The sequence below is a fragment of the Emys orbicularis genome, chromosome 1, assembly GCF_028017835.1.
Source record: "Emys orbicularis isolate rEmyOrb1 chromosome 1, rEmyOrb1.hap1, whole genome shotgun sequence".
Taxonomy (NCBI): domain Eukaryota; kingdom Metazoa; phylum Chordata; order Testudines; family Emydidae; genus Emys; species Emys orbicularis.
The window spans coordinates 265,870,609-265,888,120 of record NC_088683.1 but is presented as its reverse complement, the minus strand read 5'-3'; positions in this window follow the sequence as shown (position 1 = coordinate 265,888,120).

The window sequence follows — 17,512 nt, the reverse complement described above, 5'->3', positions numbered from 1 at the left end:
TCTGTGTTCCCCACCCCTGCATCTTCCCATCCCCCAGCCCAGCAGTTAATTATTACACCACAGTCCCTGTGTGATAGAATAAGTCCTCTGGGAAGTATAGTGATGCCACATTTCCTCTACATCCTTCATGCACTCTTTGGTTTTTGGTGAGACACTGCCTGCTAGGGCAGAAACAAAGAAGCCCAGGACAGGGCAGTCACAGGCTATACAGAGTAATAGGGATAACAAACCTACATTTTTGTATATAGTGATGTTCATAATAAAGGATTTATCGTGACACCCAGCTGCTCATCAGTAAGATATTACTTGGTATCAGGAGTGGAAGGCCTAGCATGCTGGAATACCCAGTGAGTGGTAACATTGAAATGGCTGCTCTTGCAAGTAACTCCCGCCCTCACCAGCCCTGAGAATCAGGGGAAATGCTAAATATGCCTGGAAAATGTTCAAACAGCAATTTGAGCTGTATATGAAAGGCACGGGGGCAATTAAACTGGAGAATGAGCAAAAAGATTGCTCTGCACTTAACAATGGCAGGCACAGAGCCCTGCGTAGAGATCTACAATTAATTCCATACATTGGAAAGAGGAAAGCTTTGCAAAAATAATTAAAATGTTTGAGGATCATTGTGTTCCTAGGAAGAAATGTTGGTTTTGAAAGTTGTGTTCAGGATGACAACACAGAATGCACTGGGCACAATCGATGAGTTTGTCACAGACATAAAACTAAAATTGCTGTCCTGTTAACATGGAATATTAAAAGACTCATTCATTAAAGACAATATGGGGTGTAAAAATATAAAAAAGGTCTGAACGGTTACTAAGGGAGATGGGTCTGACATTTGAAAGGGCAGTATGTATATGCCAAGCAGCAGAACAAACAGAAACACAAACAAAAAGTCTAGAAAAAGACATAGAGCTCATGACAGTGACTACATGGAAAGCAGGAAATCAATGCTAGCGATGTGGCTACCAGCATGAGTATAGGAAATGCCCGGCACTCAAGTGAATATGTAGAAACTGTAATAAACCCAACCATTATGCTAAAATGTGCAGAGAATGCAGGAAAGTGCACATGTTAAGTGCAGAAAGGAATTCCTCAAATGAAGAGAAAGAGCTGTTCTTAAGAACAAAAATGTTAAGAGGCAGAAAACTCAAGAGACTGTCTAATCAAAATGCGCACAAATGGCATTTATGTGACACACAAGATAGACACTGAAATAGAGAGAGGTAAGGAGCACACAAAAGTAGATGAATCAGAAGTATCTGTGAATGACTGTAATGGAGAAACAATTCCAGTATTGGGAGAGTGCACATTGACACTTAAATATAATGGGTAACACAAGAGTTTGTGGTGGTACACATCAGTCTTGGGCCTACACAGGTGTGAGGTGCTTGGTCTTGTTCAAAGGATGTATGCAATAGAAAGACAAGACGGAACCAGATAGGTAAGTATTAGTAGCATTGTAGGAAGATGTATTCACAGGAAATGGGAGCCTCTCAGTAACATACAACGAGTTCTCAACCTTTTTCTCTCTGAGCCTCTCCCTCTCCCCTTGCTATAAAAACTCCATGGCCGATCTCTGCCACACCAACTGTTTTTCTGCATATAAAAACTAGGGCCAGTGTTAGGGGGTAGTAAGCAGGGCAATTTCCCGGGGTCCCACACCACATGGGACTCCGCGAAGCTAAGTTGCTCAGGCTTTAGCTTCAGGCCTGGGCTTCAGCCCCATGTATTGGGGCTTCAGCGTTCTGCCCTGGGCCCAAGCAAATCTAATGCTGCCCTGCTTGGCTGCCCCCCTGACTCCTGCTCGTGGCCCCCCAGGGGGCCCTGGGCCCTGGTTGAGAACTACTGACATACAAGATACACTTAAGAGAAGATACACAACCTGTGGTACATGACACTCAGAAAGTTCCATAAGCCTTAAGAAAGAAGCCAGAAAAAGAGCTGCAAAACATGATAGCAAATGCTATCATTCAGAGAACAGAAGAACCAACAAATTGCGTTCACTCCTTAGTAATTGTCGAGGGAAAAAAGGAGGGAGGGACTATGGCTGTGTATGGACCCTAAGGAGTTGAACAAAACATAATAGGAGAAGACTTCCACTTGTCCACAAGAAGCAAACTATTGTCTGAGATGGCAGGAGCCAGATTCTTCAGCAAATTAGATGCATCAATGGGATTTTGGCAGATCCCCTTGGACAATGTGAGCTCCAAGATCTGCATATTCAATACACTGTTTGGCAGACACTGCTTCCTTAGACTGCCATTTGGAATATGTTCAGCTCCAGAAGTATTTCATCATACATGGGGCAGCACCATCATTGAACATCAGGAATGACTGAGGAGAGTACTGGAAATTGTGAGAGATAATAACCTTAAACTGAATAAAACCAAATGTTAATTTCAAACAAACAATGCAAACAACATATTTAGGTGAGAGACTCGATCTCAAAGGGAATCTTGCCCAATGAATCAAAGATTTGGGCAATGCTGAACATACTGAGACCTGAAGATAAAAAGGGAATTCAAGGGCTGGTAGGCCTGTTGACTTATGTCAGCAAGTTCATACTTAACTATACAGCTTACATAACTCACCTAAGGCATCTCCTCCACAAGGTCACTGAATGGGCATAGATGCCAGAGCATGAAACATTTCAATGATTTAAAGCACATTCTGACATCAGCTCCAATGCTGCAATTTTTTGACCCATTGAAAGACATAAGATTCTCCACAGATGCCTCAAAAGGTGGACTGGGAGCAGTCCTATTACAGCACCATGGAACTGATTGGTTGCCAGTTCCATATGCATCTCCATGGCTGTCATAGCCCTAGACGATGTACGTACATACTGGGGGGAAAAAAACACTAGATCTGGTGTATGGATGTATAAGATTTCATGACTTTCTCTGTGGACATAGCTTCAAAGCAGAAACTGATCACAAACAACTGAGTGCAATACACAAAAAGGGACTTAAACAAGGATACAGCAACTATTTTTGAAAATACATAAATATGATGGTGTGATGCATAGCCAGAAAGGGTTAAACAGCTTGCAGGCTAGTTGACCCAGAGTCAACCTTTGGAGACATGTTAGAGAGGCTAGAACTTTGAAATGCAAACCTCTGATTAGGGGGTGCTATAAAGGTAGCCAGTCAGTCAGGCAGCAGCACAGACAGCTGCAGCGGCACAGGAGCCAGCAAACAGAGGAGTTTGTAAGGGGAGTTTGGGGGGAAGACTAAGAGAGGCAGGCAGAGGAATAGACAGGCTAGTGAAGGGAGTGTGTGGTGTTCTGGCAGTGATTTGGTGCTCGTTGGGGGTTTCTTTTGCTGTGGGTAGTGGTGTTTTGGTTTGGTTTGTGTTTCCCGGACTTACAGGATTTAGGTGGGAAGGCTATGACAGATACAGAGGCAACAGAGGTAGTGACCCAAGCAGTGGAAGACACAATGAAGATGACTGGATGTGGAAGCTGTGGCATGGACATGATCCAGGCGGGGGTACCTGAAAAGAGTTTCGCCTGCATGAAGTGCCGCCTGATAGAGCTGGTGGAAGAAAAGATCCGAGGATTGGAGATGCAGGTGGAAACTCTGGTTGAGTTTAGAAGGGGGTTCAAGCAGATGATGGAGCAAAGACATGAGGAGGCTGAAGGGAAAAGCTCAGACTTGCTGATGGAAGCAGGCCCAAAGAACTCTGAGGGGAAACTGCTGGGTGAGGAAAGTGGACAGTGGAAGCATGTGACTAAGAGAACCAGGCAGAGGAAAAGACAGGCTAGTGAAGGAGAAATCGAGCTCAGGAGCAGGTTTGTGGAGTTGGAAAATGAAGAAGGGGCACAGCAGGTGGTCACTGAAGGTGAGAGGGCAAGGAAGAAGAGAAGAGCAGCGAGTCCTGTAGGAAGAGGGGCAGAGTCAATGGTGATAACAACACCAAATATGAGCCCCAGGAGGATACGGGATGGGTTGCGGTGAATTGCAAGAGACAATAGGAATCGAGAGGACTTGCAGCCAGAGGGAAGAGGGGATAGACCATTACCAGGAAAAGGCAGGTCTACATGATTGGGGACTCCTTACTGAGAAGAATAGACAGGCTTGTAACCAGAGCTGATCCAGAGAATAGAAGGGTGTGCTGTCTGCTGGGTGCTAAGATATGGGATGTGGACCTGAGGCTGAAGAGGATCCTAACGGGAGCAGGAAAGAATCCACTGATTATCCTTCATGTGGGAATAACTGACACGGCTAGATTCTCACTGGAATGTATCAAGGGACACTATGCCAGACTGGGGAAGACGCTTAAGGAAATCGAGGCTCAGGTGATCTTCAGTGGGATTCTGCCTGTTCCTAGAGAAGGACAACAAAGGTGTGACAAGATTATGATGATCAACAGATGGTGCAGGCAGTGGTGCTATAAGGAGGGCTTTGGGATGTATTGCCACTGGGAAGCATTCATGGACAGAGGATTGTTCTCTCGGGATGGACTTCACCTGAGTAGGGAGGGAAATAGACTTCTAGGATGGAGGCTGGCACAACTGATTAAGAGAGCTTTAAACTAGGAATTTGGGGGAGATAGATGGGAGATGTCCAGGTAATCTCCACGCCGGATTTTAACATTGAGAGAGAAGAAAACGAAGTAAGAAAGGATACAGCCGTGGGTAGGAAAATGGACATAAGGAGGAAGGGTAGTATAGATACCAGTCTAATAGGTGAAACTGGCGGTAGAATGTCTGTGCCTAATCGGGTAAAGAATGTGAGCGAAGCCAAACAGCAAAAATTAAGATGTTTGTACACCAATGCGAGGAGCCTACGTAACAAAATGGAGGAACTAGAGTTACTGGTGCAGGAAGTGAAACCAGATATTATAGGGATAACAGAAATATGGTGGAACAGTAGTCATGACTGGAGTACAGGTATTGAAGGGTATGTGCTGTTTAGGAAAGACAGAAATAAAGGCAAAGGTGGTGGAGTAGCATTGTATATCAATGATGAGGTAGACTGTAAAGAAATAAGAAGTGATGGAATGCATAAGACAGAGCCTGTCTGGGCAAAAATCACATTGGGGAAAAAAGCTACCAGAGCCTCCCCAGGATAGTGATTGGGGTGTGCTATAGACCACCGGGATCTGATTTGGATATGGATAGAGACCTCTTTAATGTTTTTAATGAAGTAAATACTAATGGGAATTGTGTGATTATGGGAGACTTTAACTTCCCAGATATAGACTGGAGGACAAGTGCTAGTAGTAATAATAGGGCTCAGATTTTCCTGGATGCGATAGCTGATGGATTCCTTCACCAAGTATTTGCTGAACCAACAAGAAGGGGGATGCCATTTTAGATTTGGTTTTGGTGAGTAGTGAGGACCCCATAGAAGAAATGGTTGTAGGGGACAACCTTGGTTTGAGCGATCATGAGCTAATTCAGTTCAAACTAAATGGAAGGATAAACAAAAATAGATCTGTGACTAGGGTCTTTGATTTCAAAAGGGCTAACTTTAAAAAATTAAGGAAATTAGTTAGGGAAGTGGATTGGACTGAAGAACTTGTGGATCTAAAGGTGGAGGAGGCCTGGAATTACTTCAAGTCAAAATTGCAGAAACTATCAGAAGCCTGCATCCCAAGAAAGAGGAAAAAATTCATAGGCAGGAATTGTAGACCAAGCTGGATGAGCAAGCATCTCAGAGAGGTGATTAAAAAAAAGGAGTGGAAGATGGGAGTGATCAGCAATGAAAGCTACCTTATTGAGGTCAGAACATGTAGAGATAAAGTGAGAAAGGCCAAAAGCCATGTAGAGTTGGACCTTGCAAAGGGAATTAAAACCAATAGTAAAAGGTTCTATAGCCATATAAATAAGAAGAAAACAAAGAAAGAAGAAGTGGGACCGCTAAACACTGAGTATGGAGTGGAGATTAAGGATAATCTAGGCATGGCCCAATATAAAACAAATACTTTGCCTCAGTCTTTAATGAGGCTAATGAGGATCTTAGGGATAATGGTAGGATGACAAATGGGAATGAGGATATGGAGGTAGATATTACCACATCCAAGGTAGAAGCCAAACTCGAACATCTTAATGGGACTAAATCGGGGGGCCCAGATAATCTTCATCCAAGAATATTAAAGGAACTGGCACATGAAATTGCAAGCCCATTAGCAAGAATTTTTAATGAATCTGTAAACTCAGGGGTTGTACCGTATGACTGGAGAATTGCTAACATAGTTCCTGTTTTTAAGAAAGGGAAAAAAGTGATCCGGGTAACTACAGGCCTGTTAGTTTGACATCTGTAGTATGCAAGGTCTTGGAAAAAATTTTGAAGGAGAAAGTAGTTAAGGACATTGAGGTCAATCGTAATTGGGACAAAATACAACATGGTTTTACAAAAGGTAGATTGTACCAATCCAACCTGATCTCCTTCTTTGAGAAGATAACAGATTTCTTAGACAAATGAAACACAGTGGATCTAATTTACCTCAATTTGAGTAAGGCATTTGATATGGTTCCACATGGGGAATTATTAGCTAAATTGGAAAAGATGGGGATCAATATGAAAATTGAAAGATGGATAAGGAACTGGTTAAAGGGGAGACTACAACGGGTCATACTGAAAGGTGACCTGTCAGGCTGGAGGGAGGTTACTAGTGGAGTTCCTCAGGGATCAGTTTTGGGACCAATCTTATTTAATCTTTTTATTATTGACCTTGGCACAAAAAGTGGGAATGTGCTAATAAAGTTTGCGGATGACACAAAGCTGGGAGGTATTGCCAATACGGAGAAGGACCAGGATATCATACAGGAAGATCTGGATGACCTTGTAAACTGGAGTAATAGTAATAGGATGAAATTTAATAGTCAAAAGTGCAAGGTCATGCATTTAGGGATTAATAACAAGAATTTTTGTTATAAACTGGGGACACATCAGTTGGAAGTAACAGAGGAGGAGAACCTCGGAGTATTGGTTGATCACAGGATGACTATGAGCTGCCAATGTGATATGGCCATTAAAAAAGCTAATGGGGTCTTGGGATGCATCAGGCGAGGTATTTCCAGTAGAGATAAGGAGGTGTTAGTACCGTTATACAAGGCGCTGGTGAGACCTCATCTGGAATACTGTGTGCAGTTCTGGTCTCCCATGTTTAAGAAGGATGAATTCAAACTGGAACAGGTACAGAGAAGGGCTACTAGGATGATCCGAGGAATGGAAAACCTGTCTTCTGAAAGGAGACTCAAAGAGCTTGGCTTGTTTAGCCTAACCAAAAGAAGGCTGAAGGGAGATACGATTGCTCTTTATAAATATATCAGAGGGATAAATACCAGGGAGGGAGAGGAATTATTTAAGCTCAGTACCAATGTGGACACAAGAACAAATGGATATAAACGGGCCATCGGGAAGTTTAGACTTGAAATTAGATGAAGGTTTCTAACCATCAGAGGAGTGAAGTTCTGGAACAGCCTTCCAAGGGAAGCAGTGGGGGCAAAAGACATATCTGGCTTCAAGACTAAGTTTGATAAGTTTATGGAGGGGATGGTATGATGGGATAGCCTAATTTTGGCAATTAATTGATCTTCAGCGGTAAATATGCCCAATGGCCTGTGATGGGATGTTAGATGGGGTGGGATCTGAGTTACTACAGAGAATTCTTTCCTGGGTGTCTGGCTCATGAGTCTTGCCCACATTCTCAGGGTTTAGCTGATCACCATATTTGGGGTCAGGAAGTAATTTTCCTCCAGGGCAGATTGGCAGAGGCCCTGGGGGTTTTTCGCCTTCCTCTGCAACGTGGGGCATGGGTCACTTGCTGGAGGATTATCTGCACCTTGAAGTCTTTAAACCATGATTTGAGACTTCAATAGCTCAGACATAGGTCAGGGGTTTGTTACAGGAGAGGGTGGGTGAGATTCTGTGGCCTGCGTTGTGCAGGAGGTCAGACTAAACGATCATAATGGTCCCTTCTGACCTGAAAGTCTATGATTCTATATTGGTAGATATTAAAGGTAATACTAATTGTATGTGTTTACTTATATCTTGTGTAATGATTAACAATGTAATCAAACAGTCCCTGTCTATGCTGTATTCTGTTAATTCAGAGATCAAAAGGACATCTTAACATTTAAAGGAACTGTAAATATAAGATATCGCTGTATTCATCTCTCTTTGAAATGTATAGCAAATAATCTGCGAATGGTGGAAAAATGGGAAATTCCCTTATGTTAATCTGTGGAGATAATTATGCGATGCTTAGGAAATGGGTCCACTTCAAAGTCCCCATGAGTGCCTATTGTTTGCCGAAGGATTCCGAGCTGTCACAAGTGGGCCTGAAACTGTATAAAAGACCTTTGGGTCCCAATCCTTTTTATTTCAGATCTGCTTGAGGTTTCATGCAGGGGAAGCCTAAGCCATAAGGATTCAGATTCCAGTTCTGACTGGACCACCCTGAATATAAACATCGGACTATAACCTGTGAACTAATTCTGAAAGAACTCTTTGCAACTACAAAGTTCATCATCTCTGCTATGAATCCAAATTTCAAAAAATTGTACTCATGTCTGTATGTATACTGATCTTTTAACCAATGCTCTCTATCTTTTCTTTTTTTAATAAATTTTAGTATAGTTAATAAGAATTGTCTGTAAGCGTGTATTTGGGTAAGATCTGGAATATTCATTAACCTGGGAGGTAATGTGGGATACCTTTGGGATAGGTAGAACTTTTGTATATGATGAATAAGATTTTCAATAATACTCATCATATTTGACTTGGGTGTCTGGAAGGATGCTTGAGGCTCAGTTACTTTAAGGCGATTGTGTTGTTGGCTTCTGGGTAACCAGTGAAGTATTATAGAAGCTGTTTTGTGTTGGCTTGGTAAATCTAAGTATTGGAATATCCAGCAGTTTGGGGGATTGTCTGCCCCATTCTTTGCTGTTCACCCTAATTGAGTGACCTCAGTTGGCTCCCCTGGGACTCCGGTCACAGATGGGATCCTGGAGTTCCAACCTGGAAGCTACTTAATAATGGCAGACACATTCACAATACACAGCCTGATGATCTGGAACAAGCACTAAATATACATGTAAAAAGAACAGGAGTACTTGTGGCACCTTAGAGACTAACAAATTTATTAGAGCATAAGCTTTCGTGGGCTACAACCCACTTCTTCGGATGCATATAAGTACTTAATTGGCCTCTCAGAGTTGGTAATACAACCCCCATCTGTTCATGCTCTCTGTATGTGTGTGTATATATATCTCCTCAATATATGTTTCACTCTATATGCATCCGAAGAAGTGGGTTGTAGCCCACGAAAGCTTATGCTCTAATAAATTTGTTAGTCTCTAAGGTGCCACAAGTACTCCTGTTCTTTTTGCGGATACAGACTAACACGGCTGCTACTCTGAAACCTGTAAATATACATGTGAACATGAAAGAAGTGTCATGTGCTGTATTTCCAGGCATGTGTGATGAACTGGAGACAAACACCAAAAGATGAAATGCTGCAAACAGTGATACAAGTGAGAAGTAAAGAGGGGTTGGGGAGAAACCCAACTCTTCCCACCTGCCAGTTACACTGTAAAAAGAAGCTTTCAGTGATCTCAGGAGTGTTTTGTGAAGGAAACCCTTCCTGTACTCTCTAGATGCAGTCTATGGTTTCTAGTGACACACTTCCTGCTGGGGCAGAAACAAAGCAGCCTAGGAGGACAGGGCAGTTGCATGGTGCAGCTACAAAGAGTAGCAGAACATTTGATACCTCATTTCTATACATAGTTCCTTTCATAATAAAGGATTTATCTTGACATCTGCTCATAAGTAAAATACTGCAATCCCCACATAAATTAACGATGCACCCTGCAGCCCTGTCTCTTTCACATACCACCCCTCTCCCTGCCTCACCTTTGCTCCTCTTGTAGTTTAAGAGGCTTTCCATCCCCCCTCCCAAGCCTGGGATAGTTGCAGCAAGGTCCTTTCTCACCCTTCCGAGGCCTAGTGTTCCATGGACAGAGGGGGAAGGAGCAAAGAGAGACAGATCTATTGTTCACAGGAAGAGAGGTGGGATGAGGGAGCTGCTGGGTTCTTCCTGCTCTCTCCTCCCCATCTCCTACCCAAAACCAGCTCTTACCTTGTGAGGGGATCGGGGAGAGAACGATTGAGGAAGTGGGGCAGGCAGCCAATCAGAGGTGGTTTTCTCCCAGGCAGGGCTGAAATTCACAAGAGGACTGGAGTTTCTTGCATCATCGCCATCACAAGACTGGCTCAATGCCAGCTCAAATCATGCTACATGTGATGAAATTGTGAGAGTTGGCAACAGGGAGAGAACGGTTGCTCCTGTCTCCTTCCAAATCTCATTTTCTGTCAGGAAAGATGCAGAGCAGGTCTTGTTCCTTTCCCAGTCTTCCTTGCTGTGAAGAAATGGATCTGCTTATATACAGTCTCACTTTCCAGCATTCCTGGCTGTGACACAATGACACCAATGATATTCCATATGAAGAGCCACCTTTGATAACAAAAGCAGGAACTATGTTTGATTGCTGTACAATTTTTACTTTCTTTTAAAATAATGTATTATAAGTTCTTCGGAATAGGGACCATCTTTTTCTTATATGGTTATTTAGGGCCTAGCATAATGAGGATGAGTCCTCTAGGTGCTACGGCAATACAAATAATAATTTACTCAGATTTCCTTAGATTGACTATTCATTCACCCCACTTTTGTTTATTTTTTGGAAAACAAACAGAGCCTATAGATGTTTGAGTCAGTTTGATATTGATGTTAGGTCAGGCTGCAGGTTTTGATATTTATCATTTGTTCAGTGAAATGGAACTTTTTAAAGACAGTTAATAAATCACTCTGTCACTTGAAAAGAGAACCAAAGTAAACAGGATGTAAGTGGTATAAAGACTTTTGGAAATATACTATACATATGCTATGACTCATGAAAACAGAGTAGACAGTATTTTCTATCAGTCTCCTGCAATCCACTTCAGCCTTGCCCTATGATATTTACTGTTTGTGGATTCAAAATCTAGCATGAAATGTATATGCCTGGGGTCACTTGCCAGGATTAAATGGGTATATCTCACTTAATCATTTCCCTTGCCATTGCAGGCGGGATTGAGCACTGGTGCACCTGTCTCCTCGTATTCTGTGCCTGCGGCACATAATAGCCTAGTCTCTTGCGGACTGCAATACTTTGGTCTCATTTTGGTTGATGGGTTTAGTGTGCTGGTGCTTGGCGCTGCTGGTGGCCCAGGTTATACAACAGGTCAGACTAGGTGATCTAGTGGTCCTTCTGGCTTTCAGTGGTATGACACCAAGCTAAAGTGGCTCCTAGTTCTTGCAGTTCCCTCAGGGTAAAGCCAGTGAATTGTAATGGAATTTTCTGCAGGATCTGCAGTCCCTCTCTGCAGGATTATGCTGTAAAAGCTATGTCTATGTTACAGTCACTGCTGGAACCAAAATTACTTTCTTGACAGTGGACTTACATCAGCAATTAATATGGCCTGCATTGTCCATCCGTTCATTTTTTCCAAACAACTGAAACTTCCAGTCATTTTGTTAAACGACCATTTCACTTGGGCATTTGACCAGGTGAGTAAAACTACAAATCATTAAGTTACTGGACTGATAATATGTGAAAAGACAGAAAGCTTCTGCCTGAAAGACTTTTTTATAAAATAAATAGTCATATTAGTGCATAATGAATCATATAACAGAGCTGTCAGTTAGAAGTAAGTCAAAACCAGAACATTGAATCCAAAACCTTTCAACTTTAGGGTAGTTAGAATAGAATCCCTGGATCTGAGCCCTATCTTTTTGGATAAAAACACAAATGGTACCTACTTTTTTGGTTCCAATTAGGATGAAGCCAAAATGTCATGAGAAGAAATGGCCTTGTGAGATTTTCTGCAGTCAAAATCGGTATTTTGGGCCAATATCTTGCACGGACTACTCACAAGATTTCTGCACCATAAAATCTGAACAATATCTCTAACTAGAGCTTAAACCCAAACATCAACCCCTAGCCTAAACCGTATCCAATCCAGACCTGGATCTGAACACTATGTAACTGTCTTATCTCTGCTATTAATATAACTATATGACATAACCGTGTTATTGTGAAGGCTTTGGAAAGTTGGTTTAATGTCTCTAATTGGTTGATTCTACTTAGTTCTATGTGACTCTACTATCAATGGCCAAGATTCTTTTAATGACACCCTCATGATCCAGAAGAGATGCAAAGTCAACATATTTAAATATTTCAGAAAGAACCTGGAATGTCACTCACATCTCAATTATTAATTAAGCAACCACATCCTGTAGTGATACAAATTCACATAGCATTTACTACTATTGGACATTATGTCTTTTGTATTTGACAGCATGCAATGAGGACTAACGTTTTATTCATTTGATTGTTTAATTCAGTGAGTATCATAGAATCATAGATGTGTAGGGGTGGAAGGCATCTCAAGAAGTCATCTAGTTCAGCCCTCTGCGCTGAGCAAGACAAAGTATGCCTAGACCATCCCTGACAGGTGTTTGTCTAACCTGTTCTTCAAAACCTCCAATGATGGGGATTCTAAATCTTCCATAAGAAGTCTGTTCCAGAGCTTAACTATTCTTATAGTTAGAAAGATTTTTCTAATATTTAAGTCTCCCTTGCTGCAGATTAAGCCAATTACTTCTTGTCCTGCTTTCAGTGGTCATGAAGACCAACTGATCATCATCCTCCTATAACATCCCTTAATATATGTGAAGACTGTTATCAAGTCCCCCCCACACACACACTCAATCTTCTTTTCTCAAGACTAAATGCATCATTTTTTTAACCTTTCTTCAGAAGTCAGGTTTTCTAAACCTTTTATCATTTTTGTTAGTTTCTCTCCTTGGGACTCCCTCCAATTTGTCCACATCCTTCTTAAAGAGTGGCTCACAAAACTAGACAATTCTCCAGCTGAAGCCTCACCAGTGCCAAGTAGAACAGAATGATTACCACCCACTTCTTACTTAAGACACTCCTGTTGCTACATCTGTGACGCAGCATGCCGCAGCCCCGCCTCTTCCACCAACATAGACCACACTGAGACCTTCTTGCTTGTAAACACCCCTGTGTAATTTATTTACAGTGTTTTAATTCTTCCACCAATGCACAAAAGCATCTCCACGCTTTTACAAGCTGTATCTCAATTTTCTATCCCCTTCTCCAAAAGGGGAGGGGCGGATAAGGTGTCTCTACTCAGCAGTCCTCCTTTGTCAGGCTCTTCTAGTCTCTGGTTCTACCCCCCTCCTCCAGTTTCCATGTTAATGGGCTAATTGGGTCATTGACTCACGAGCCCCAATCTGGCCCGGTAACCAGGTATATCTCTGTCCAATTAGGCCTTCTCCAAGGGAACCTAATTGGTACTAACAGCGCCTTAGAGTGCTGGCTTAAGTGCTAGCCCTCAGCACTCTGTCACAACACCACCCCAGAATGACATTAACCTTTTTTGTAGCTGCATGATGTTGACTCATATTCAACTTATGATCCACTATAACCCCCAGATTCTTTTCAGCAGTACTGCTGCCTAGTCAGTTATTCCCCATTTTGAAGTTTTGCATTTGATTTTTCCTTCCTAAGTGTAAGCAGAGTCTGAATGAGCTCTCCCTGACATCTAGTGATGAGCTGTGGAAGAGGATTTCAGGAGCTGATCTCGTTTGCATGGGCACACCCATCCTGTCTAGGTGCTCAGCATGATGGGATTGCTTGTGCAAATGATCACTTTTGGCTGGTGTTGGATCCCCAGTCTACTTGTTATTGGGGCAGGAGTAATAAAGGATTGTTATCCTTGTGTGAATCGAGGGCAGCAGAACTGTACTTGGCATATCCTGATGGAGGGATTCACCCTCAACTAAATGGCACTTGCTAGGCAGGGGACATGGGTTCCAAAGCCCAGTGAGTTGAGAGAAAGTGGGGATAGGTACTTGTGGTTGGTGGGGGTGGGCCCTGCTTAATGGTTGTAGATACCATTTGACCCTTCTTCTCTCCACTGTGTAATAAAACAGCTAATTTAGGCTCAATTGAGAGTCTTGTTACATACTGCAGAGCTGAAATCAGTGATACCTAGATCTAAGTATTAGACCTGTTTTGGGATAGTGTCTCCTATGCAAGAGATTGCCCAGTATCAGTAAGGTTCCCCCACTAACAGCTGAAATCACTGAGAGCTGTGTTAAGTGGTGGGCCATAAAGACATCTTGACAATCGGCCAGCAGGGCAACTGGTGGAGAGGTGTGGCAATCGGGCAGCTGATAGAGAGAGGTGGCGAGCGAGTGCCTGAGCAGCGGAGCGAGTAAGGTGTCTCCATAACCCCCACTCCACTCAGGGTGGGAGGTGAATTCTGCAGATGCACCTTTGAACTCTGGGTTTGCATGGACCGTGGACAGCAACTGTGAGGGGGGTGCAGAAAAGGGACGGGCAAGTTAAAGGGAATTTGGGTTGCTGGACTTAAAAACCTGAGGGGGAAAGGATACTGAACCCAGCCCTTGTTATTGCCAACTCTGGCTGGCAGAAGAGTTACATAAGTACTCTGCATTTGTCTTTATTGAATATCATCTTGTTCAATTCAGACCAATTCTCCAATTTTGTCAAGGTCATTTTTGAATTCTATTCCTGCCATCCAAAATGCTTGCAACCTGCTCCAGCTTGGTGTCATCCACAAATTTTATAAGCAAAGTTTCCACTCCATTATCCAAGTCATTAATGAAAATGTTGAGTTGTACTGGACCCAGGACTGGACCCCCATGGGACCCTACTAGATACATTCGTCCAGTTTGACAGGAAATGTGCATGTGGTCAAAGCATTTTATCCAGTGCCTAATTTTCATGTCCTCATTTTCAGTCATTTTACAAAAAAAACTTATTTTGTAAAGTGCCCAACTGAAATGCGAATTTCACAACACGATTAGAAGTTTTGCATTTGGCAGAATGACTATTTTGACAATTATACCATCTCTTACACAAGCAGTCTACAGGGTAATGGTGTGATATAAAAGACCAGAGCATTTTTTTGGATATAGCATTGTTATTTCTACTGCTCTGGCATCAGTACTCGATATTTCCAGCAATGAGACATTATGGCATATTTAAAAGCCTGAGTAAAAACAAAAATACATATATAAAATGCAAAAAGTGATTAATTGTGGATAGCTTTCACTGTTACTGAAAAATAAACACCTTAGCCAGGGGCAAAACAAGTGGGAGAAACAAGCTGAGGTTTTATGAATAGAACATTTATTGATCTGTTGGGGGTATGTGTGTTCCATACCCTAGAACAGTGTTTCCCAAACTTGGGATGCTGCTTGTTTAGGGAAAGCCCCTGGCGGGCCAGGCTGGTTTGTTTACCTGCCGCGTCCGCAGGTCCGGCCAATCACGGTTCCCACTGGCCATGGTTCGCTGCTCCAGGCCAATGGGAGCTGCTGGAAGTGGCGGCCAGTACTGGAGAAGAATGTAAACTATTAGGCACTGATTCTCATTGACATGAAGGCCCTTTTACAGTGCTCTGGCAGTATAAAAAGGCTTTAAAGTGAGACCAAATTACATTTATACCTCCTTTATGGTCATTTTACATTGCCAGAGTGATATAAAGAGGCCTTAGTTTAAGTAAGAATCAGACCTTTATATATACAGTGCCATAGTTGTGTATGGTGCTTTATAGGCAAATAGATCCACAAGGCAAATAGGTCCTTGCCTTGGTGAGTTTACAATCAATGGGCCAAATCCCGTCCACTTTACTCACATGAGTAGTCCCACTGGTTTTGGAGGGCCTAGTCCTGTGAGTAAGATTAACAAGAATTTGATCCCAATCACATTAAACTTCATTAAGAGTACTCTGTCAGGGATGAAAAACTGAGGTCCCAATCTTACAAACACTTACACTTGTACTTAACAATGCACATGTGCAGTAACAGTGACATCAATAGGACTACTCATGTCACATGTGTAAAGTTAAGCATGGGCATAAGTGTTCCCAGGGTTTCAGCCCAAGATTAGGACCGCAGCTAAAAGTGTTTTTTTTTTTTAATGCTCTCCCTTTTCCCCATTTTTGTGTGGGAACTATTAGATTTCAAAATCAGGGCTGCAGCCTAATTTAAATCTCAGCCCCTCAACTAGGTAACCCAACAACCAAAAGCACTGGGTCTGTTACATACATATGCACATCTCACCACCCCTTTTACATCTGTCTGTTCCATTCTTTTAGTGGAAGGGATAGAAAACCTCATGCTTCAGGGCTTAAACCAGTCTCTAACTATGGGAGATTAGAATGAGACCTAATGTGGGATGCAGATTATCCCACTTCTGTCTGCTGCCAGGTTCTTACACCTTCCTCTGCAGCACCTGATGCTGACCAATGTTGGAGACAGGATATTAGACTAGAGAGGCCTTGGGTCTGATCCGGTCTGGCATTTCCTATGTTCCTGCTGGCTGGAGATTGAAACTGACATCAATCCTGCTTTCTGAATATTTTGGAGAGCAGGATTCTTGTCAATCTTAATATTCTGCTGGATCAAAAGGAAGGTAGAGGTCAGAAAAACAGAAAGACGGTGTAACAAGGGCATGCATCCATGATCCCGACAAAGTCAGGCATTTATTGCTGAAGGGAAGGAGAGGAAAGCCATAGCTAACCCCTTGAATTGTGGGATCTATTATAACGGAGTCACAGGTTCAGATTTATCTAAATCTAAGGTCAGGTGTTGTATCAGGCATAAGAGGCTCTAAGCTATGTAACCATGTGATCTTATTTTCATTACCCTCATCCTTTCTCTCCTGTTGTGTATCGCACTGATTTGATGAGTCTCATCTAGGGTGATCAGATGTCCCAATTTCATAGGGACAATCCCGATATTTGGGGCTCTGTCTTATACAGGCACCTATTACCCCCCACCCCATCCCGATTTTTTACACTTGCTATCAGGTTTCCCGAGCTTCATCTTAAATTAGAAGGTAAGCTTTTCTGGGCAGGGATTGTCTTTTTCTATGTGCTTGTAGAACATCCATCTGTACAATGGACCCCAAATCCTAAATGGATTGCAATATACATAACTCAATGCTAATAATAATACTACATTAATTATGTAAACACAAAGCTTTAACTGAGCTTTCAAAAACATTCTGTAACTTTGAATCAAAGTTGTGTGTTCATTCTATTTTTCTTCTTGTTTCAAAACTGTGCATCCCATTCAACGTGGTCTCCACCCCAACAAATTTTAACTAGTAGTTATGTCATTTGTTTTGAGGGCAAGAGTGATGGAGTTGCTAGTATTAGTTGCTAATATTAGTATTAGTGCTAGCTGATAGTATTATTTTTTTGGAAGATGAAAAGCCTTTTTTGCACTTAAAAACCAGAGCTTCTTTAATTGTGGGGTTTTTTTTCCCCCCCAGAAAAGTTGATCCTTTCAAATTTCCTGGGGCAGCTATGCCATGTTGAGACATATCAAATCCTTCCACACCAGCCACACATCTCATGTCATGCCAGGTCATGTAATGGAATGCAGCAGGACT